The sequence below is a fragment of the Ochotona curzoniae genome, unplaced genomic scaffold (assembly GCF_017591425.1).
Source record: "Ochotona curzoniae isolate NIBS_2020 unplaced genomic scaffold, NIBS_Ocur_1.0 contig_1813, whole genome shotgun sequence".
In the NCBI taxonomy this organism is placed as follows: domain Eukaryota; kingdom Metazoa; phylum Chordata; class Mammalia; order Lagomorpha; family Ochotonidae; genus Ochotona; species Ochotona curzoniae.
Window position 1 is genome coordinate 54,294 of NW_024465204.1, and position 6,322 is coordinate 60,615.

Here is a 6,322-nt window from a genome sequence, read left to right on the forward strand (position 1 = left end):
GCTGAATTCTTATGAGGTTTTGACAAGGCAAACACATTGAAATTTGTAACCTTCTCTGACTTAAGATTTCATTTTTTTTCATTTTAGAGAATTTTCTCTATGATTTATCTTATTTGAAAGGTACACATTCAAATATTAAATATATGTATTTCCTCTTTGATTTCTGTCCTGGAATGTTCTCATTTATTCTGTTTCACTTTTTCACTTTTTCACTTTTTCCTATCTGGCAATAAAATTTCATTTCTTTCTCATTTTAATTTGTAAAGAATTGAGTCATCAGGGTTAGCAAAAGTATCCATTCAAAACAACACAGATCCACCAATCTGATTTTTTAGAGAAAATAGATTTCACAACTCATGGGTGCAATCATAATACTACAATTAATGGCTTAGAAGATGAAAATGAGATCAATACCACTGCCAGGAGGAATCCAAGTGAGAGGTATAACCTCACTCTCATAGAAAGTAACACATGCACAGTCTCCAGAATTCAAGGAAACAGGATCCACTAATTCCAAGGTTCAAAGGAATAGTCCTACCTCAGAGACCTGCCTCCAATAAAACAATTAACACATTGCTCCTAGCCTTGCAGAAAGCAGTATACATGGAGAGGTGCTGAACACAAAAAATATGCATTAGTTCAGATGCTGAGATTTCAGAAAATAGCACACATGTACACACTGACCACCATCACATGCATAGACACTGCCCACCAAAAACCAACCTACATGTGCTTCAGCTCAATTGAACAAAATGCACAACATGAATTTTGACTTTTCAGGACACAACTGCTTCTACCTGGAGTTCAACTATTGAAAGCAAGTCTTCATTAGGTTCCAGAATGGTCCAGCAGGAATGTGGCATCCTGAAGTTGAAGCTTGACTTGAGCTTGACTCTTGCAGGTCTTATCATTCACTGAGTAGGACACAATGGTGTTGTGCATAGTGCAAAGACTTGAGTGCTTATAAGCTTAGCTCCACCCAGACCAACAGGACCCAAGGTTGAGGTGACCATGACTGATAGTCATGGCTCCTTCCTCCGCCCTGCACCATCAGTTCCTAGATAGACTGCTTTCATCACAGCATCATCAGATAGCCAGTACCACAAGGAACACTGCATGGTGGCATTTTCTGTAATAGCAGAGTGTCCCAGGAGAGGCAGCAAATTTCTAAAAGCACTTGGGGAGAGCAGAAATAATAGACCAGAGCCCAGCTTTTGCCTTGTACTGAGAAACCTTCAACTTTGGCCTATGCCACAGGCCCCTTCAACCTGAGCACCTAACAAACTCCTCAGGGTAATAGCACAGGGACCCTTGGCCATTCAGGGACCATATCCATTACCTGGAGAGAGCTCATAGGCCTCACACCTGGTGGGCTGCAAATAGCCACACCCATCAGGTCACCAATCACACAGTTGCCCTTTGATCAATGTCTAGCACTGGTCCAAACTGTTCAACTTGAGAGATGCCAAGCCACATCCACACAGATGCTCAGCCTAAAACAGTGCCTACACTCACCCAGGCTTCAGTCACCTCAAAGTAACAAAGGCACATACTCTTCAGTAGGGTTCATAAGCTTCCCATTTTAGATTCCATTGTTGTTTTATCTGAGACACCAAACCTTATCCACCTGTTGGGAAGGCCATTATTCTTCAGTATATACTTGGAGATGTGCAAGTTGGCATGCTTGGCACCATCCCCACCCGAAGCAGCCCAAAATTCCAGCACTCTATTAACTAGCAGTCTGCCCCTCATTCTGGTTTCCATGACGATGCACCTCTCTTTGTTGAGACAGCAGATGTCCATAGCTGTAGGAAATCAGTGAGCGTGGAGCCTGCCTCTTGATCACTATCCTGCAGGTGCCACAGCCCATGGCTGGGTTCCTGGTTATTGGGCCTGGCTCACAGCAAGGCCCTGCCTCTTCCTTCTCTCAGAATTCTGGCCTGATGACAGACTCAGAAGAATTAAATTGGGATGCTGGAATCACGTGTGTTGAGGTTCCTGCCAAAGCAAGCCTGGAAAAGCCTAGGATCCACATTGTTAAATCTGGAGGTGAGAGCCTGAGGCACATTAATATGAGGCTGAAGTTGGCATGGGTGGTGAAGGACAAATTTTAACACTGGTAATGTAGAAAACTGCATCTAGATGAGGGACATGAATGTTCCTCTGTGGTGACTGTGATTGCACAGCAACCTCTCGTGTCTTCTAACATCCCAAAATGCCTTCCAAGAAATTTCCATGTAGTTCTCCAAAGAATAGTTGTTAAATATTGGCAAGTAACAGATGACACACTATCAAATAGTGAAATGGAAATATAGCATGCAGATTATATGGACCTATGCAACATCAGCCTTTTTTAGCCTATGTGTTTCCCATCTTGTCCCACCTCTTCAGGGATGAATATGGACAAGGAGATCGGTATTTGTGTTCTGGCTATGCAGACCTCTCTCCTATACTTGATCGTCCCAGCCCATCCTGCTTCTGAGGGCTTCGCCTTGCAGGTCTCCTAGCTGTATCCTCTGGAAGTGAAGATTTTGCTTTAATCTACCTCTGAGAGCCCACTCACCTGACTTTTTATGAGAGCTAGCCTTCAGAGCCCCTGGACAACATTGATGCTTTTGAGAATAGAGGCCTAACAAAGAAAGAGAGGGCCAGGAGAGATAAGTAGCAACTGAAAAGCATTCTTGGGATCAGACTCAGAAATATTTGATTAACACCATTCATTATCTGGAAAACAGTGCCTGTCAGAGGCTGCTGACATGAGATCCTAGAACTGCAACAGTGGTATTAAGCAGACAAAACGTGGAAAATGTATGAACACTTGACAATAATCATGGAATAACTAAATCAAAAATGGAAGTACAACCAAGTTTGTACATAAATGGTTTGTCTATGTTTTTGAAGTCAGAGTAAGAGAGATAAAGAGACAGAGAGAGATCTACCCATACATTCACTCCCCAGTCAGTGCAGCTGAACCTGGTTATCCTCAGAAAATGGAAGCTTTGATGTGGTTAGAACAATTCCAAGCATTAAGGCCATTACCTGCTGCTTCCCCAATTGCACTGGCAGGAGAGGAACTGAAAGTGTCTGGTGGAACTGAAACCAGTACTCAGGAATGGAATTGCTGATGTTGTAGACAACTTAGGGTGTTGAACAACACTTCATCGGAAGTGTTGCCTTTGTTTCTTCCTGGTTACTATGCTCAATTTGTTTATTAACTCTCACAGGTTGTTGATGGAATATTCAGGGTTTTCCATTTGTAAGTTCATGCCAAATATGAACATAGACATCATATTTCTTCATTTCCAAATTAGATAAATAATTTCTTTGCCTTATTGTTCTGTCTAGAAATAGTTGCAGATGAAATAAATGTAGTAAGTATGCAAAAACCATACCTTGTTTCTGATCTTAGAGAAAAGGTTTTTGATTTTTAAAAACTAAGTATGCAATTAACTACAGATTTTTCCATATGAGTTTTATTTTATTTTGAGGAAATCTCCTTCTATTCCTAATGTGTTCATCACTTTTGTTCTGAAAATGAACTCAGTTTATTTCATTGAATACAATAGGCATAAGTAAGAGCTGAGGTGGAAATGAAGGATTTCTTTTTGATGTGGGGGTTTGTTTTAAAGAAAAAATCTTCAACACATAAGCATACATCTAAATGAGAGTTAAAACATGTTTTCATGTCACATCTGGACCACAGGTTAGAATCAATACTCTCTGATTGGAGGTTCATTTCTGGTAAGAGTTTACAAAGTTTTGAAATACTTATCAATCCTTCCTTGTCACCTTCTAGTCAAGTCTGCTCAGATGACCTGCAAACTGAATCACCAGCAGCAGAAGGTGAGTAGCTCTTAGATCCCATTCACTAAAAAAATGAATTACATTAAAATAAAAAATCAGGAATAATCCTGTTAAGTCCCTCACAACTAAGAGGAGAAAGGACACCGAATACTATTCACTGTCTTCTTCCTGTCATGATCTTTCATAATAGCTGACATGATCTGTAAATCTGATAAAGGTTTTACATCACACACATATTGGAACCTTCCAACAACCCTATGAATCTTTTACTAAATCATTAAAAAATGAGGAATGTGTAGTAGAGGAATGTGAAGTGTTTAGGGAATTGATTTCAAGAAGAAAAGTCTCCAAGTGCCTGGTTGCTAAATCCTCATTTTTTTATTTATTTATTTATTTTTTTTTATAAAATTTATTTTGATATTCTTTACATACTTAGTTAGAGTAAGAAGGTTCAAGGGCTACAGGAAAGTGGATAATACTAGTATGTTTTCCATATTGTTACCTTCATGTTTAAAAGGTGGGTATTAAGGGAAAAGGCCCACCCAATTTCCCACCCTCCCCAGGTCCCGGATGTATGGCATGCTCTGAGGTTCTTGCTCCAGTGGTTTTGATATTGCCACAGTTATGAATCGCTGTCAATCTTGCCACTCCAAGCACTATGAGGTCTTTGAAAAATCCACTGATTGACATAGTCCATCATAGCTGAGATGGTTGGTTGACCTGTTCTGTCTTCTCTCTTTTCTTCGTTAGGGTTCTGAGTCCAGCATTTAGGTTAGGAAGATCTCCAAAGAAACTTCTTGTATGTGCTAACAAGTACAGGGCCAGGCACCGTCCATCGCTCCAGTCAGCTGGTGGTTGTAATTGCTGGGTTGGTTCTGTTTTCACTCCCGACTTCCACTGGAACCAATGGGTGTTGCGGTCCAGTCTGGTTCTGCCCCGCACATATTTGGCCCTCACCTAAACCAGTGGGAGCTGCAGCCTAGTTGGAGCGACCCACAATAACCCCCACCAGGCCCGCCCCTACCCTTGTTTGCCAGTAAGTGTAGCAGTAATCCAGTCTGTCCCACACCCCATTCCACCCCAGCCACTGTTTAGTTTTATGTCCTCCCGTGGAAGTGGTAACCCAAGAGGGATGAGCCCACTATTACCCTCCCAGGCCTCTCCCACTCCCAGATTCCAGTTGATGCTGCCCAAACAAACCTCGCCCACTTTAATTTTGTTTGCACCAGTAGGAATAATCCGCTGAGCCCGGCTTTTCCCTGATCTAGTCCACATGAGGCACACAGGTGTGGTAGCTCTGCCTAGTCTGGTCTGCCCCCATCCCAGCCCATGCTCTCCTGCGGAAGTAGCTATCCTGCAAAGGAACCCTCCCTTATTCCCCTGCTGGCTCTGCCTACTTCCTTTCTTGTTCTCAGGCTGGTTGGACGCTGCGGTCCCTCCGGTACAGGCAACCTCACCTCGGCATTCCATATTGTGCACTAGTCTTTGTTGCGACCGAACCTGGGTTGACCCACACTGGTGCCTGGATTTGCCAGTGGATGACGTGGACAGATTCAGCCTGGTCTTGCCCCCATGTCTGCCAAGTGTATGCCAGTGGGTAGCTTTCCATGGCCTTTTCTGGGCTGTTTCCTATCATGTTTCTTGCGTTGACCTGCCGGGTCTGTGTCCTGCCAGAGGAGTTGCCCAGGCTCCTCCATCAGAACCTCACCCAATGCCAGGTTACACGCTTACCAGTGGGTCCATGAGCCAACCCTACTCAGTCCACCTCCTGTCATAGCAGGAACTGTGGCTTTTCCTGACTGGCCTTCAACCCAATCTGGTTGTTGCTGTTGAATGTTCCAGCCCAGCCATGGTTTGTCCATACCTATGTATGGCTCACACATGGCTCAGTAGGGGTTGAGACCTTGCCTAGTCTATCACACATCTGCCCTGGTCCTCCAGAACACCAGGGGGAGTCGTGGTCCAGCCCGGTTCGGTGCATCCAATCCCAGTCCACACTTGTGCCAAGGGAGACTACAACTGTTTCCAGATCAGAACGCAGCCCCCCTTCCAGGCCACGCGCCTCTTTGTGGGAACCTCAGCCCAGCTAGGGTTGTCCCCTTTGCTCCCCCACCGGGTCTGTTCCCAGCCATAGATCACTCGCATGCCAGTGGTTGCTCTGACTCAGCTTGGCACAGCCCCTCACCTGTCCCGACCTCTGCCTTAGACACTGTGGCTTCGTGTCCCTGGCTCCTGCAGACCAGTAGGTACAAGAGCCTAGCTCAGCATGACCTTTGCTCCCTCCTGGTTTCTAGTTTTACTTGTGGGCTAAGGTTTGCTCATTCATACCAGATCTACTCTGTTCCCTACCAGTTGACACATTAGCCAGCCGTTGGAGCTACTTTTGCAGGACAAGCCCCAAGCCCAGGCTTCTGCATGGACTGGTATTTGGTGCCCAGCATTATTAGTGATTACAACTTTTACAAAGAAAGAGTTACTGCCTGATTCATGTCCGAGAATCACAATGGGTTCAACCTGG